The following is a 17,545-nucleotide window of genomic DNA, read 5'->3' as shown; positions in this document are numbered from 1 at the left end:
AGGCGCGGACCGACGCGCGGGCGTTCCGCTGGCGCACAGTGGCGCAGGCCGACTCCTCTGGAGCCCGGGACCCGCGCAGCCGCCGGCCTCCCTGCAGCCAGAGGCCTGCCGCGGGACTCTGCTCCCCCTCTCTCTTGCCTGCCCGCCTGCCTTCCTGCCAGTCCCGGGCGGGGGCCCTGCTCTTTGATCTTCTGTCAACGGCCCGACAACGACCGCAGCCGCAGGGGGCGCCAGCCGCCCGGCCTCCTTAGCTTAGGCCCCTCCCACCGGCAGCAGCTGCGCCCAACCGGCTGCAAGCGAAAGCCGAGCGCCAGCACCTGCGGGCAGAGGCAAGGGGCAGCTCTCTCTCGGGAGGGAGGGACGGGGACGCGCGCGCGCGCGCACACACGCCTGCCTGCCTGCCTGCCGAAAAAAAAGAAAGAAAAGGTGGATATACTAAGTTTTTGGGAGGGAAAACGCCCAGCTGTCGAAAGGGGCCCGCCTGCAGGGACGGGGACGGACACACACACAAGCAAGCAAGCAAGCAAGCAAGCAAGCAAGCCACGCCTGCCTCCCTGGGAAAAGGCTGAAAAACCTAAGTTTTTTGGAGGGAAAACGCACGGGAGCCGAAAAGGGGGCCGGCCTGCTTGCCCAGAGAGTCGAGACGCGGGAAAGCGCACAGAGGGAGCACGGGAACCGAGAGGGCGAGAGAGAGACAGAACACAGAGACACACAGATGGACGAGGGACGAGGGACGAGACCCGAGAAGAAGGAGCTCCAGTCCACTCCGCTTGCTTGCTCGCTCGCTCGCTCGCTCGCTCGCTCGCTCGCTAGCTAGCTAGCTAGCTACCTACCTACGTCTGTCTTTTCACCGCTGAGAGAAGGTGGTGCACCGCTCCCGGAGGCGCTGCAATACCGGGCCGATGCGTGGAGAGGACGGAGCAAGCTCCTGATCCAGCTCCCTGTTCCAAAAATCCGTTTAATATGTGGTCCCCCGATGGGGGACGTATCAGATATTAAACTGATAAGAACAGATTTTTTTTTTTATGTTTTATTAGAAATCAGTAAAAACAGTGCTTTAAAAGTTTACACTACCCTCCACCTTTACACCCATGTGATCAAGTCCTTCCAACGTTCGCGTGCCGCGGCGAATCCCCATCGGAGGACGTCCCACCGAATCCTCCGTGAGACGTCCCTCTTAACTTTCTTTAAGATGGCCGGCACTGATCTCTCTACTCCGTGTTTGACCAGCTCAGATCTTGCGTCCCAGACGTGGAGCTTGGTCAGGCTGATAAGGAGCCATAGCAGAAACGCCGCGTTCCATCTTCGGGAACCAGCCACACCCTTCATTACCGTGTTCAGCGTCAAGAGGGACCCCAGGCCTACCTGTGCGTACAGGTGCTGACTAGACCTCCACACCCTCTGCACGAACCCGCACTCCCAAAAGACGTGGTTAACGGTTTCTTCCCCTGTGCAGCCGTGCCTCGGGCACTGGCTCTTCTTTGACAGTCCGTGCGAGTACATGACGGCCCTGACCGCCATTCGACCCCACACACCAAGCCAGTTCAGGTCTTTGAGCCTGTTGTCCAGGCCCTTTGGTTGGACCTGCTGCCAGATGTCACTGGGCACACCCAGGAGCGCTGGCCTGTCCAGTGCTGTGACCACCAAGTACATCCTCCTATGGCTCAGCGCTACGTCCTTGTCCCGTACCTCTGGATGTGCCCGCAGCCACTGCACTGCGTGGCGATAGTGCAGTGGGAGCCGCTCAGCCTTCGGGGTCGTGTTCTTCCAGGCGGCCAGGTGTCTCATACTCGCTGCCAGCCAGAGGCTCACGAACCGGCCGCACAGGTGGGGCGGGTTACCGTGCAGGATGACGCACAGGTTGGCGACGAACACGCAGTCCAACTTCACTGGGAAGTTCGGGATCCCTCTGCCTCCTTCCACGGTAGGTCTGCACATGTCTGTCCGGCGGATCCGTTCGTATGAGTGGCCCCACACGAAGGTAAACACTGTTCTTACCAGTTCCTTCCTCCTCCTTGCTGGTAGGGGGTACACTACTGCCAGGTGGAGAAGCAAGGGCAGGATCTCCACCTTCAGCACCAGCGCCTTCCCTATCCACGTCAGGGATCGTTGCTGCCAAAGGCCCAGCTTCTGCTTGATCTTCCGGAACCTGGCCTCCCAGTTCAGTCCTGAGGGGTCCAAGGTGTGAAATAGGACCCCCAGGATTTTCACCGGGTCCGTTGTTTGTTTCAGTCCTCCGGCGACCTCCGGTACGTACGGCCAGGTTCCAAAAAGCTTCACCAGGCTCTTGGCGCGATTCAGTTGGGCGCCGGTGCCTCTGGAGTAGGCCTCCACGATTTCCAACACTCTCCCCAGACTCCTGTCAGAGCTGAGGAAGAGCGTCACGTCGTCCGCGTAGGCCGCGATTTTAGCTTCCTGCCCACCTCCACCTGGCACTTTAATTCCCTCCACTCCAGTGTCCTTCCGTAAAGGGTCCAGTAGCAGCTCGAGGTAGATAACGTACAGCAGGGGCGAGAGTGGACATCCCTGTCGCACACCACACCTTACCGGAATCCTCCTCCCTACTGCTCCGTTGACTCTTACCCGGGACGCAGCGCCGTTGTAGAGTGCTTCAATCCACCTGACAAAGACATCAGGCAGACCCTTCTTCCTCAAGAGTGCCCACAGGATCCCATGATGGACCCGGTCGAACGCCTTTGCCTGGTCTAGGCTCACCAGCATGAGCGGCAGGCCTCTGTCCTCCACCCAGGCGATGATGTCCCGGATCAGCTGCAGGGTCCAGCTGATCTTCCGGCCTGCCACGCCACATGTCTGGTCCGCCCCGACCAGCGCCGGCATCACCGTTTTCAGACGGCCGCCCAGCACCCTGGCCAAGATCTTATAATCAGTGCACAGGATCTGGATCGGCCTCCAATTTCCCAGGTCCGCCTTGTCTCCTCCCTTGTAGATCAGAGTCACGACGCCGGTCTTCATAGAGAGGCCCAGTTCATTGCTGTCCAGGGCCTCATTGAAAACCTGCACCAGAAAAGGCTCTAGTTGATCCCAGAAGGTCCGGTAGAATTCCGCTGGTAGGCCGTCTACTCCAGGGACGGTTCCCTTCTTCAATCCAAACAATGCTGTTTTTATTTCCGCCCCCGTCACAGGCCCAACCAGCGAGGCGGGATCGTCTACCGCCTTTTCCACACCCTCCAGGAGCCTCTCCTTGATGCTGGCGTCGATCTCCTTCTCCTGGAACAAGGCTGTATAGAACCCTGTGGCACACTCCAGCATCCCGGGCAAGTCTGTGGCTGCAGTCCCATCCTCGCGCCGTATACTTTCGAAGCAGCAGCGCTCCTGCTGCTTTCTCACGGCGCTGAAGAATTGGGGTGAGCACTGTTCTTCTCCCTCCTTCCAAACTCCCCGCAGCCTGAAAAGAAAGTTCTTTGCTCTCTGCAGCCACTTTTCCCTAAGCAGGCTCCTGACGTTGGCGATCTTCTCGCCGTCGAAGGCACCCCCCTGGTTCAGCTGCTCATACAGTGCTTCCAGCTCCTCTTGGAGCTGGGCGCACTGGCGTTCCTCCAGACTCCGCCGGATCCAGCAGTATCGCCTGGTGACCGTTGCGAGAGTCTGTTTGCACGATTCCCACCAGTGCACCGCAGAGCTATAGAGCTCCCTCTTCTTTTCCAGGTCTTTCAACACTGTCTCGATCTTCCTTCGGTATCTCTCCTCGTGAAGAACTTGTTTGTTCAGCTTCCAGTACCCAGCCTGGAAGCGCGGGTCCTCAACACCGAAGGAGACCGTGAGCAGCCGATGGTCCGAGAACCAGGTAGGGGTCACTTGCCTGCTTAGCGTTGTCCACTTCACAGTAGAGAGGATGTAGTCGAGGCGTCGAAAACTCCCTCTTCCATTGTCCCAGGTGTGGTGTGCAACGTTCTTAAACCCATCTCGAAGGCCAAAATCCGCGATCAAGGACCTCAACAGATGAACTCCCTGGCCGCGCGGGTCTCCCAGGTCGATGTTGAAGTCGCCGCCTACAATCAGCTCTCTATTGGTGTACAGCACGGGCTCCAGGTCTTTCAAAAAGGAGCCCTGCTGCCTTCTGTCTGCTGGGGCGTACACGTTGACCAGCCTTATCTTCACTCCCCTCCAGGTTCCGTCCACCACCAGCAGACGTCCGGGAATTACTGAGCTGACTGTTTGGGCGGCGAACCCTGGCAAGCCGCACAGGATACCCACACCAGAGGAGTTCACCCCTCCGACGCTCCACCACGAAGGGCCCTTCCTCCACTCCCTCTGGAGGGTCCTCACGTCGTCGAGGTCCTTGAGATGGACTTCCTGCAGAAAGATCACATCCAGATACCTTCGAGACAGGTAGGAAAACACTGCCACTCTTTTTTCCTGCTTCCTCAGACCCCTCACGTTAGCTGTTGCAACTGTGAGGGTCATGGCGGGTCTTGAGGGGGGCTGTCACTCTCCATTCCCTCCGATCGGCTGGAATCAGGTGAGCTCGCCGTCCCTGCTGTACTCTCCGAGCTGCCATCCTCTGTGTCCATAAAGTGGACCACGCGGCTGTCCGGGGACTCTCGTTCCGGAGTTGGCGTTTCAGGCTGGCAGTAGACTACGGGGCTGCCATCGTCCGTTACGTTGGCCGCCACTGAGTAGACGGCCAGCATTGCCGCCCCTGACCCCTGCCCTGGGGGGAGAGATTCCGAGGTGCTTTCGGCCTCGGAGTCACTCGAGGCCGACAAAACTCCCTCCTCCTCTTCCATCCCCTCAGAGTCTGCAAAGTCTCCCGGGTCTTCCTCCTGGCCTTCCTCCTCGGCCGTCCTCTTCTTCTTTTCCTGCGTCTCCTGTTGACGCCTTTCCGCCCTCTGCCTCTTTGACCTCCTCTTCTTCCCTGCGCCCTGCAGGATTACCATCCCCTCCTCCTCTGTTGGCGTCGGTGTCGGTGTCGCAGTTCTTCCCCCGTCCTTCAGGGGGCGCCCCTTCTTCACCACCTCCGCCCAGGTTCCGGCCCCTCCGTCTGCTCCTCCTGATGTTCCCGGCTGTTCACCGTCCCCTCCCTGCGCCGTCTCCAGTTGCTCCACGTCGGAGCCCCACGACGTTCCTGGTCGCTCTCCGTCCTCTTCTCCCTGGTGCACCTCTCTCCCCTGTCTTCCTCCCTTCTTCTCCCCCTTACCAGGGGGTCTGCTACCCTTCGGCCGACCTTCCCCCTCACTAGCCTCGTCTTCCTGCGCCATCCACTCTCTGACCGCCTCCTCCATGCTCTCCTCCTCGGTGGCCGCCTTCTCCGCGGCCGTCTTCTTCGTAGCCGCCTCCTCCGTGGCCGCGCCCCTCTTTTTGCACTGCCGGAACAGGTGGCCTCTATCCCCGCACAAGGAGCACTCTTTCACCTTGCACTCTCGGGTTTGGTGTCCCTGACAGCCGCACTTGCCGCACTTCTCCGCCGTACATGCCCCCTCTCGGTGCCCGAAAGTCCGGCACCTCCTGCAAAAATCAGGCTGGTCCCAATAAAACATGTACCCCCTACCTCCTCCGATGGCGAATGTGCCTGGTGGGTGGCTGTATCCGTCCTTTGATGTTTTATCCTGCCGCAACTCCACCAGATACCGACGTTTTCCCGTCCACACAGTACGTGTGTCCTTGAGCCCCAAGGGACCCGCCTTCACATCCACGTACCTGCTTAGGAAGGTACTCACGTCGGCGTCTTTCACAAACGGATCAAACATGTGCAAAACCACCCACCTCTTGCTGTCGCTCTGCAGTCCCCCACACTCATACTCCGGAAATCCGCCGTTCTTAATGATCTCGATGCATTTCCCTACCGTTCTCTTGTGGATATCGGCGCTGATGAAGGTGGTGTCCATGAATTTCTGTGGCTGGTTCCCCTGCACACACAAGATCTCTGCCGCCTTCAGCCCCAAAGCTCCAAACAGGACGTCATCCTCGAACTTCTCCCTTCCAGGTGGTGCCGTCTCCGGCTTCCAGCGGAAGCGGAGAGTCCACTTAATGCTGGGGTCCTTCCCAGCCCTCCTCGCCTCTCCAGGCCCTGCAGCCATGGTTGGGCAGCCTTTCGGCCACCAAAACAGCCAAGGAATGCAAAGCCGGGTGAAAATCAAAAGTCCGACGTCCAAAGGCAAAAATCGTAGTCCAAAAGCAATCCGGGTCCAAAATCCAGGTAATCCAAACGTGTCTCCGCAAAACGCTGTCCTCTTGTTCCTCTCTCCCTCGACCTCTGACCTTAGCCAAAAGGCCGAGAAGCGATGCCCACAAAGGCGCGGACCGACGCGCGGGCGTTCCGCTGGCGCACAGTGGCGCAGGCCGACTCCTCTGGAGCCCGGGACCCGCGCAGCCGCCGGCCTCCCTGCAGCCAGAGGCCTGCCGCGGGACTCTGCTCCCCCTCTCTCTTGCCTGCCCGCCTGCCTTCCTGCCAGTCCCGGGCGGGGGCCCTGCTCTTTGATCTTCTGTCAACGGCCCGACAACGACCGCAGCCGCAGGGGGCGCCAGCCGCCCGGCCTCCTTAGCTTAGGCCCCTCCCACCGGCAGCAGCTGCGCCCAACCGGCTGCAAGCGAAAGCCGAGCGCCAGCACCTGCGGGCAGAGGCAAGGGGCAGCTCTCTCTCGGGAGGGAGGGACGGGGACGCGCGCGCGCGCGCACACACGCCTGCCTGCCTGCCTGCCGAAAAAAAAGAAAGAAAAGGTGGATATACTAAGTTTTTGGGAGGGAAAACGCCCAGCTGTCGAAAGGGGCCCGCCTGCAGGGACGGGGACGGACACACACACAAGCAAGCAAGCAAGCAAGCAAGCAAGCAAGCCACGCCTGCCTCCCTGGGAAAAGGCTGAAAAACCTAAGTTTTTTGGAGGGAAAACGCACGGGAGCCGAAAAGGGGGCCGGCCTGCTTGCCCAGAGAGTCGAGACGCGGGAAAGCGCACAGAGGGAGCACGGGAACCGAGAGGGCGAGAGAGAGACAGAACACAGAGACACACAGATGGACGAGGGACGAGGGACGAGACCCGAGAAGAAGGAGCTCCAGTCCACTCCGCTTGCTTGCTCGCTCGCTCGCTCGCTCGCTCGCTCGCTCGCTAGCTAGCTAGCTAGCTACCTACCTACGTCTGTCTTTTCACCGCTGAGAGAAGGTGGTGCACCGCTCCCGGAGGCGCTGCAATACCGGGCCGATGCGTGGAGAGGACGGAGCAAGCTCCTGATCCAGCTCCCTGTTCCAAAAATCCGTTTAATATGTGGTCCCCCGATGGGGGACGTATCAGATATTAAACTGATAAGAACAGATACTACACTTGATCTTAGCCAAAAGGCCGAGAAGCGATGCCCACAAAGGCGCGGACCGACGCGCGGGCGTTCCGCTGGCGCACAGTGGCGCAGGCCGACTCCTCTGGAGCCCGGGACCCGCGCAGCCGCCGGCCTCCCTGCAGCCAGAGGCCTGCCGCGGGACTCTGCTCCCCCTCTCTCTTGCCTGCCCGCCTGCCTTCCTGCCAGTCCCGGGCGGGGGCCCTGCTCTTTGATCTTCTGTCAACGGCCCGACAACGACCGCAGCCGCAGGGGGCGCCAGCCGCCCGGCCTCCTTAGCTTAGGCCCCTCCCACCGGCAGCAGCTGCGCCCAACCGGCTGCAAGCGAAAGCCGAGCGCCAGCACCTGCGGGCAGAGGCAAGGGGCAGCTCTCTCTCGGGAGGGAGGGACGGGGACGCGCGCGCGCGCGCACACACGCCTGCCTGCCTGCCTGCCGAAAAAAAAGAAAGAAAAGGTGGATATACTAAGTTTTTGGGAGGGAAAACGCCCAGCTGTCGAAAGGGGCCCGCCTGCAGGGACGGGGACGGACACACACACAAGCAAGCAAGCAAGCAAGCAAGCAAGCAAGCCACGCCTGCCTCCCTGGGAAAAGGCTGAAAAACCTAAGTTTTTTGGAGGGAAAACGCACGGGAGCCGAAAAGGGGGCCGGCCTGCTTGCCCAGAGAGTCGAGACGCGGGAAAGCGCACAGAGGGAGCACGGGAACCGAGAGGGCGAGAGAGAGACAGAACACAGAGACACACAGATGGACGAGGGACGAGGGACGAGACCCGAGAAGAAGGAGCTCCAGTCCACTCCGCTTGCTTGCTCGCTCGCTCGCTCGCTCGCTCGCTCGCTCGCTAGCTAGCTAGCTAGCTACCTACCTACGTCTGTCTTTTCACCGCTGAGAGAAGGTGGTGCACCGCTCCCGGAGGCGCTGCAATACCGGGCCGATGCGTGGAGAGGACGGAGCAAGCTCCTGATCCAGCTCCCTGTTCCAAAAATCCGTTTAATATGTGGTCCCCCGATGGGGGACGTATCAGATATTAAACTGATAAGAACAGATACTACACTTGATCTTAGCCAAAAGGCCGAGAAGCGATGCCCACAAAGGCGCGGACCGACGCGCGGGCGTTCCGCTGGCGCACAGTGGCGCAGGCCGACTCCTCTGGAGCCCGGGACCCGCGCAGCCGCCGGCCTCCCTGCAGCCAGAGGCCTGCCGCGGGACTCTGCTCCCCCTCTCTCTTGCCTGCCCGCCTGCCTTCCTGCCAGTCCCGGGCGGGGGCCCTGCTCTTTGATCTTCTGTCAACGGCCCGACAACGACCGCAGCCGCAGGGGGCGCCAGCCGCCCGGCCTCCTTAGCTTAGGCCCCTCCCACCGGCAGCAGCTGCGCCCAACCGGCTGCAAGCGAAAGCCGAGCGCCAGCACCTGCGGGCAGAGGCAAGGGGCAGCTCTCTCTCGGGAGGGAGGGACGGGGACGCGCGCGCGCGCGCACACACGCCTGCCTGCCTGCCTGCCGAAAAAAAAGAAAGAAAAGGTGGATATACTAAGTTTTTGGGAGGGAAAACGCCCAGCTGTCGAAAGGGGCCCGCCTGCAGGGACGGGGACGGACACACACACAAGCAAGCAAGCAAGCAAGCAAGCAAGCAAGCCACGCCTGCCTCCCTGGGAAAAGGCTGAAAAACCTAAGTTTTTTGGAGGGAAAACGCACGGGAGCCGAAAAGGGGGCCGGCCTGCTTGCCCAGAGAGTCGAGACGCGGGAAAGCGCACAGAGGGAGCACGGGAACCGAGAGGGCGAGAGAGAGACAGAACACAGAGACACACAGATGGACGAGGGACGAGGGACGAGACCCGAGAAGAAGGAGCTCCAGTCCACTCCGCTTGCTTGCTCGCTCGCTCGCTCGCTCGCTCGCTCGCTCGCTCGCTAGCTAGCTAGCTACCTACCTACGTCTGTCTTTTCACCGCTGAGAGAAGGTGGTGCACCGCTCCCGGAGGCGCTGCAATACCGGGCCGATGCGTGGAGAGGACGGAGCAAGCTCCTGATCCAGCTCCCTGTTCCAAAAATCCGTTTAATATGTGGTCCCCCGATGGGGGACGTATCAGATATTAAACTGATAAGAACAGATACTACACTTGATCTTAGCCAAAAGGCCGAGAAGCGATGCCCACAAAGGCGCGGACCGACGCGCGGGCGTTCCGCTGGCGCACAGTGGCGCAGGCCGACTCCTCTGGAGCCCGGGACCCGCGCAGCCGCCGGCCTCCCTGCAGCCAGAGGCCTGCCGCGGGACTCTGCTCCCCCTCTCTCTTGCCTGCCCGCCTGCCTTCCTGCCAGTCCCGGGCGGGGGCCCTGCTCTTTGATCTTCTGTCAACGGCCCGACAACGACCGCAGCCGCAGGGGGCGCCAGCCGCCCGGCCTCCTTAGCTTAGGCCCCTCCCACCGGCAGCAGCTGCGCCCAACCGGCTGCAAGCGAAAGCCGAGCGCCAGCACCTGCGGGCAGAGGCAAGGGGCAGCTCTCTCTCGGGAGGGAGGGACGGGGACGCGCGCGCGCGCGCACACACGCCTGCCTGCCTGCCTGCCGAAAAAAAAGAAAGAAAAGGTGGATATACTAAGTTTTTGGGAGGGAAAACGCCCAGCTGTCGAAAGGGGCCCGCCTGCAGGGACGGGGACGGACACACACACAAGCAAGCAAGCAAGCAAGCAAGCAAGCAAGCCACGCCTGCCTCCCTGGGAAAAGGCTGAAAAACCTAAGTTTTTTGGAGGGAAAACGCACGGGAGCCGAAAAGGGGGCCGGCCTGCTTGCCCAGAGAGTCGAGACGCGGGAAAGCGCACAGAGGGAGCACGGGAACCGAGAGGGCGAGAGAGAGACAGAACACAGAGACACACAGATGGACGAGGGACGAGGGACGAGACCCGAGAAGAAGGAGCTCCAGTCCACTCCGCTTGCTTGCTCGCTCGCTCGCTCGCTCGCTCGCTCGCTCGCTAGCTAGCTAGCTAGCTAGCTACCTACCTACGTCTGTCTTTTCACCGCTGAGAGAAGGTGGTGCACCGCTCCCGGAGGCGCTGCAATACCGGGCCGATGCGTGGAGAGGACGGAGCAAGCTCCTGATCCAGCTCCCTGTTCCAAAAATCCGTTTAATATGTGGTCCCCCGATGGGGGACGTATCAGATATTAAACTGATAAGAACAGATTTTTTTTTTTTTTTTTTTATTTTTTATTACAAGAATACAAAAGGGAACAATTCTCAACACTCACTGACAACACAAGAACCACACATTACACCAAAGACACAAATACCACAAAACTATCATTTACCATATAACACCACACTTCCCTAATCTCCGCCCTTATTCAAAACCACCCCTCCCATACCCGAGTATTTACATTCCAGCCAAAAATGCTTAACATCCGTAACATAAACCTATCCTATCCACATAATTCACACACAGACAAATACAGGTGATCCCCTTCTTCCCTATGACCTTTTGCCTGAATTCCGTCAGGTCAACCAACACAAACCCTTCCACCTCTCTTTAGCGGCCGAAAAACCCCACCGCACAATGTCTCTTTTGACTCGCGTCCGGATGTCTGTTTTAATCCTCCCTACCACTTCCCCACTCGTGAGATACACGGCATGCCTAACCACCTCATCCCTGGATGCCCAAATATGTAATTTAGTCAAGCTAACTACAAACCAGAGCAAAAAATTAGCACTCCATTTCCTAACCCCCGGCACCCCTTTCATAATAAGTGCGTAAGTCAGAATAAAGTCCCTTGTGGCTAAAAAACACAGAGTGGCACACTGTCCCCACACTTCTCTCGCAAAACCGCACTCCCAAAAGGCATGCCTTATTGATTCAATTTCCTTGCACCCCTGCCTAGGACACAAAGGCTGTCGCGACAGTCTGTGCTTAACCATTATCTCCCTAACCGGTAACCTTCCCCACACACCAAACCAATTTAAATCTTTAAATCGGTTATCCAATCCCCGAGGTTGAGTTCTCACCCATACTTCCCGTGCAACCCCAACTACTGCCTGTTTTTCCTCCTTTCTAATCAGTTCGTACATTTGCCTGTGATCCAAAGCTATTTTCTCCTTCCTGACCTGTGGGTGCGTCTTTACCCACCCCACAAGGTGTCTGTAATGCCAGGGTAACTTCTCCGCTTTAGGAGTTGTATTAGACCACACCACCAAGTGGCGCATCGCATGCGATAACCACAAAAGTGCGAAAAACCGACACGGATGAGACACATTCACATTTAACAGTGTGCATGAACGAGCAACAAAAATGCAGTCCAACTTCAAAGGGATGTCCGGTACTCCCCTCCCTCCCTCCTCCACCTTTCTGTACATGTCTCCTCTTTTGATATACTCATACCTCTTGCCCCAGACAAAGCCAAAGACAGCCCTTACCACCTCTCTTCTGAAACAAGCCGGTAACGGAAAAACCTCCGCCAGATATAAAAGAAGCGGCAAGATATCCGCTTTCAACACCAAAACCTTCCCCCCTAGGGAGAGCGTCTGCTGTCTCCACATACCCAACTTCTGATATAGTTTGGGGAGTTTAGACTCCCAGTTCAGCCTTGCCGAATTCTCAGATTGAAACAGGACTCCCAAAACTTTGACAGGCCCTTCAGCGACTGGGAGACCCCCGACTGCCTCCCTCCTATTCTTCCAAACCCCAAAATACTTAATAGTGCACTTATTAAGATTTAAAAAAGCCCCTGTCCCAGCCGAAAAAACCTTGACAACCTCTAGCACTCTTAAAACACTATGATCTGTAACTAAAAACAAGGCGATGTCATCTGCATAGGCAGCCACTTTCACCTGGAGCCCATTACTCCCCGGCACCAACACTCCTTCAATTACCGGATCCCGTCGAAATCGTCTAAGCAAGGGTTCAATATAAAGCACGTATAGCAGGGGGGACAATGGACAGCCCTGTCTCACTCCCCGCTGAACAGACAGAAACTCCCCCAAACTACCATTAAGACAAACTCTAGCCCCCACACCACTATACAAAACCTGTAGCCAACCAATAAAAACATCCCCAAACCCCATACGCCTTAAAACCTCCCATAAAAACTCATGGTGGACTCTATCAAAAGCTTTGTTTTGGTCTAAATTGACCAAACTAAGAGGGAGCCCCCTATCCTCAACCCATTCCACCACATCCCTAATCAGTTGCAGGTTCCAACTAATCTTTCTACCCTCCACCCCACACGTCTGATCCACACCCACCACTGCACCCATCACCCGGCGTAACCGGCGTCCTAATACCCTAGCCAAAATCTTATAATCGGAGCACAATAATTGAATGGGTCTCCAATTGTCTAGATTACATTTTTCCCCTTTCTTGTAGATTAATGTGATGATCCCAGTCCTCATGGTTGCCCCAAGACCGCCACCAGCTAAAATCTCTTTAAAAACACCGAGTAACAGGGGACCCAACTGCTCCCAAAATGTGCAATAAAACTCAATGGGTAAACCATCTACCCCCGGGACTTTACCTTTTTTTGAGCCCCACACCGCTTCTTTAAGTTCAGCCTCTGTGACCTCCCCCCCAAGATCAGACCCGTCCGGAATGTTCTCGATATCCTCCAGGAATTCCTCCCAATCATCACGATTGACTGCACTCTCTGCAAAAAGCTCTTTATAATATCTTGTCCCACATGCCACCATTTCCCCCAAATCCCTTGTGATCACCCCACTTGCATCTCTTACCTCTGTAAAGAGTGCTCTTTCTTGCTTACTTCTTACAGAACCAAAAAACTGGGCCGAACATCTCTCCTGGTTTTCTAAAACTACCCCCTGCAACCGGAAGAGGAAGTCCTTAGCTTTCCTTAACCAGGCCTCCCTTAATCTAGCTTTCAACTCCGCAGCCTTTTCTGCCCGAAAGACCCCGCCCCGGTTAAAAGCTACGTATAAAGACTCCAATTCCTTCTGTAGTGCAAACAAAACACTCTTTTCCCTTAGCCTTCTCTTTTTACAATATTCCATAGAGAGCCTCGCAATGGTCTTTTTACACAGCTCCCACCACTCGGTTTTAGACGCAAAGTCAGAATATTTGCTTTTGAAACTATCAATAAAATCTGAAATTAAAACACGATACCCGACTTCTTCTAAAATGGAAATATTAAGCTTCCAATAACTGGCTTGGTAAGTTGGACCTTCTACATCAAGCGTTACCGAGAGAGTCATATGATCCGAAAACCAAACTGGGAATACTTGTTCTTTCTTGATCTTACATTTCAGTGTAATAAAAACATAGTCCAGCCGTCGACGATGACCCCTACTGTTTTGCCAAGTAAAATTTTTACTCGTCCGGCTAAACTCCTGAAAACAATCGACCAGATTAAATCGTTGAAGAAGATTTCTCAGGCCACATGCTCCTCCCCCCTGCGCGTCTGCTATGTCTATATTAAAATCTCCACCCACCACAATCTCTCTGTTGGTAAAAAACCAAGGCTCAAGATTTTTTAAGAAAGCGGCCTGCAAGGCCCTTTCTGCAGGGGCGTAAACCCCAATTATTCTTACCCTAACCCTCCACCAGCACCCGTCAACCACTAAGAGGCGGCCAGGTACCGCAGAGACCACTTCAGTCGCCTGAAACCCCGGATCTCCACATAATATCCCTAATCCCGACGAATGCACTCCTCCAATACTCCACCAAGAGGGGCCTTTCTTCCATTCTCGCGAGAATCTTACCACATCCTCCGGGTCTTTCAAATGCGCCTCCTGGATAAAACAAAAACTTGGCTTTAAATCAGCCAAATAAGTAAACACCGCCACTCTCTTTACACCATCTTTTAAACCCTGTACATTGCTTGAAATGATCTTGTGAATTCCCATTTTAACATTATTCAAAGTCAACTATCTATTCCATAAAGATCGCTAAACCCCGGACTCCCCTCAGTACTCTCTCCACTCTGATCTCCAAAAGAGACGGGAGTCATTGGTGAGACCGGAAGAAGGCTATAGCCTTGATCTATCGCAGTAACACCACTAAGTGGCAACGTCCCCCCCACGTCTGTGTCACTAGACCCTCCCGGCTCCGGTGGACCACTCAGTTGGGGTGGTTCACCATCCTGGCCCACAAAAGAGTCACCTAAAAAGGTCTCTTCAAAGTTTTGTACGGAGTTAGTCCCAAGACCTTCCTCAGTCTCAAAAACCACATCCTCAGCCGTACTCTCCACTGCTTCCTCACCGTCTTCCTCCCTTTCCACGACATCTTCCTGCCTTTTTTCCGGAGCTTGAACCTCTTCTCCTCCTGCCTCCTCTTCAACCCTGACACCCTCCTCGCCCATACTCACGGAGCTATCCGCCTCCCTGCCAGATACTTGCGATTCCTCTTCCTCTCCTGAAGATGTCAGGGCCTCTCTCTGTCTCTTTTCCTCCATCAGTGGAGCATCTTCTTCCATCACCTCCCTCCCTCTTTTCTTATCCTTTTTCTTTCTGTTGATATTTATCCATTCTGGATCCTGTGCAGTCCCTTCCTCCAGCGCCTCCTCCCCTGCAACGATAGACAAACCCTCCTCCACCGGTTCCTGATGTGTTCTTCCCTCTTTCTCCGCAGATACTCCTGGCTCCTCTCCTCCCTGCATCACCGATGTCCCTTCCCCTGGATCTGCTACAATACGGCGCAGCCCTTCCTCCAGGTGAGTATCCTCTGCCCTCCCATCCTTACACCCTGCTCCTGGATGTTCCATTCTTCTCTCTGGCCCTTCGGAGACAACTGATGCAAAACTAGCCTGTTTCCTAGGGCACATTCTATATGTGTGCCCCTGCTCTCCGCACAGGTTACAAACCATCGGGTTTACACAGTCCATCGCTATGTGCCCCACCCTGCCGCACCTCCTGCAAACCTTGCTCCTACAATCAATGGCAAAATGGTCCTTTTCCCCACATTTCCGACATGTCTTGGGCTGACCCGTATAGCTCAAATACCCTTTGTTCGACCCGATAAAAAAATTGGCTGGAGGGATCATCACTCCACCTTCTGCTGTATCACAGGATCGAAACCTCGTCATATATCTCCATTTACTAGTCCAAACATTCTCCTCATCAATAACCTTTCTTCCTTCCCCCTGGATATCCACAAACCGTCTCAAAAACGTTTTCACGTCAGCCTCAGGCACATTAGGGTTAAAAATATGTACCGTCAAGATCTTTAATTCACGAGCAAAGAGGGGCTCCACATAAAAATGATTAAGAGGCTCCCGCTCCTTCATCAGTTGGGCTTTACACCACACCCTTGTACATTCCACATCCGTTGTTAATGTAAGGTCGAAAATACATTTACCTTGAAAATCCTGCAAGGCCAAGATGTCCATCTTCTCAATTCCCAGCACCGTGTAACAAACTTCTTTCAAAAATCTTCCTCTCACCATCCATTCAGCCTGCTCCTCATGGTTCTTCAAAACAAAGCGCACCGTGCCCCTCATCTGCCCCTCACGGGACAGCGAGCGCCCGGCCGCCATTCTCGAAGGCCACTCACCCTTCGCCGCCGTCATCTGGGAGCCCCACCTTCACCCCCTGGGCTCAACCCAGGGCGATTCCAGTGGTGGCTCTGTTCTTCCTTCCGCCTCCGCTCCCTCAGATGTCTGCACGTCCTCTCCACCGGTGATGCCTTCTTCGATGTTCAGATGCTTTCCCTCCGACTCTCCTTCCCCGCCCTTCACGACCTCTGACAAGCCCTCCAGCCGCGGACAGGCCACGCACCTTTGGATCTTGGCCAAAAGGCCGAGAAGCGATGCCCACAAAGGCGCGGACCGACGCGCGGGCGTTCCGCTGGCGCACAGTGGCGCAGGCCGACTCCTCTGGAGCCCGGGACCCGCGCAGCCGCCGGCCTCCCTGCAGCCAGAGGCCTGCCGCGGGACTCTGCTCCCCCTCTCTCTTGCCTGCCCGCCTGCCTTCCTGCCAGTCCCGGGCGGGGGCCCTGCTCTTTGATCTTCTGTCAACGGCCCGACAACGACCGCAGCCGCAGGGGGCGCCAGCCGCCCGGCCTCCTTAGCTTAGGCCCCTCCCACCGGCAGCAGCTGCGCCCAACCGGCTGCAAGCGAAAGCCGAGCGCCAGCACCTGCGGGCAGAGGCAAGGGGCAGCTCTCTCTCGGGAGGGAGGGACGGGGACGCGCGCGCGCGCGCACACACGCCTGCCTGCCTGCCTGCCGAAAAAAAAGAAAGAAAAGGTGGATATACTAAGTTTTTGGGAGGGAAAACGCCCAGCTGTCGAAAGGGGCCCGCCTGCAGGGACGGGGACGGACACACACACAAGCAAGCAAGCAAGCAAGCAAGCAAGCAAGCCACGCCTGCCTCCCTGGGAAAAGGCTGAAAAACCTAAGTTTTTTGGAGGGAAAACGCACGGGAGCCGAAAAGGGGGCCGGCCTGCTTGCCCAGAGAGTCGAGACGCGGGAAAGCGCACAGAGGGAGCACGGGAACCGAGAGGGCGAGAGAGAGACAGAACACAGAGACACACAGATGGACGAGGGACGAGGGACGAGACCCGAGAAGAAGGAGCTCCAGTCCACTCCGCTTGCTTGCTCGCTCGCTCGCTCGCTCGCTCGCTCGCTCGCTAGCTAGCTAGCTAGCTACCTACCTACGTCTGTCTTTTCACCGCTGAGAGAAGGTGGTGCACCGCTCCCGGAGGCGCTGCAATACCGGGCCGATGCGTGGAGAGGACGGAGCAAGCTCCTGATCCAGCTCCCTGTTCCAAAAATCCGTTTAATATGTGGTCCCCCGATGGGGGACGTATCAGATATTAAACTGATAAGAACAGATACTACACTTGATCTTAGCCAAAAGGCCGAGAAGCGATGCCCACAAAGGCGCGGACCGACGCGCGGGCGTTCCGCTGGCGCACAGTGGCGCAGGCCGACTCCTCTGGAGCCCGGGACCCGCGCAGCCGCCGGCCTCCCTGCAGCCAGAGGCCTGCCGCGGGACTCTGCTCCCCCTCTCTCTTGCCTGCCCGCCTGCCTTCCTGCCAGTCCCGGGCGGGGGCCCTGCTCTTTGATCTTCTGTCAACGGCCCGACAACGACCGCAGCCGCAGGGGGCGCCAGCCGCCCGGCCTCCTTAGCTTAGGCCCCTCCCACCGGCAGCAGCTGCGCCCAACCGGCTGCAAGCGAAAGCCGAGCGCCAGCACCTGCGGGCAGAGGCAAGGGGCAGCTCTCTCTCGGGAGGGAGGGACGGGGACGCGCGCGCGCGCGCACACACGCCTGCCTGCCTGCCTGCCGAAAAAAAAGAAAGAAAAGGTGGATATACTAAGTTTTTGGGAGGGAAAACGCCCA

The 17,545-nt window shown here is 57.1% G+C and overlaps 5 non-coding genes and 1 pseudogene across 5 annotated transcripts; all 6 read right to left on the bottom strand.

Annotated features, from left to right (window-relative positions):
* Window positions 1-861: 861 nt before the first annotated feature.
* LOC148647296 (U2 spliceosomal RNA) lies at window positions 862-1,054 on the bottom strand. Its single transcript, XR_015926987.1, has one exon. It is a non-coding gene; the product is annotated as a U2 spliceosomal RNA (small nuclear RNA).
* Window positions 1,055-7,113: 6,059 nt separating this feature from the next.
* Window positions 7,114-7,304, bottom strand: LOC148647295 (U2 spliceosomal RNA). The gene has a single exon (XR_015927332.1). It is a non-coding gene; the product is annotated as a U2 spliceosomal RNA (small nuclear RNA).
* Window positions 7,305-8,173: 869 nt separating this feature from the next.
* Window positions 8,174-8,364, bottom strand: LOC148647294 (U2 spliceosomal RNA). The gene has a single exon (XR_015927331.1). It is a non-coding gene; the product is annotated as a U2 spliceosomal RNA (small nuclear RNA).
* An 869-nt stretch (window positions 8,365-9,233) lies between these two features.
* On the bottom strand, window positions 9,234-9,424 carry LOC148647293 (U2 spliceosomal RNA). The gene has a single exon (XR_015927330.1). It is a non-coding gene; the product is annotated as a U2 spliceosomal RNA (small nuclear RNA).
* Window positions 9,425-10,297: 873 nt separating this feature from the next.
* LOC148647292 (U2 spliceosomal RNA) lies at window positions 10,298-10,498 on the bottom strand (annotated as a pseudogene).
* A 6,386-nt stretch (window positions 10,499-16,884) lies between these two features.
* Window positions 16,885-17,075, bottom strand: LOC148647291 (U2 spliceosomal RNA). The gene has a single exon (XR_015927329.1). It is a non-coding gene; the product is annotated as a U2 spliceosomal RNA (small nuclear RNA).
* Between the last annotated feature and the right edge of the window lie 470 nt (window positions 17,076-17,545).

Source organism: Lepisosteus platostomus, chromosome 15 (genome assembly GCF_059453375.1).
Source record: "Lepisosteus platostomus isolate fLepPlt1 chromosome 15, fLepPlt1.hap1, whole genome shotgun sequence".
Classification (NCBI taxonomy): domain Eukaryota; kingdom Metazoa; phylum Chordata; class Actinopteri; order Semionotiformes; family Lepisosteidae; genus Lepisosteus; species Lepisosteus platostomus.
This window is presented reverse-complemented; position numbering and strand designations above follow the sequence as displayed.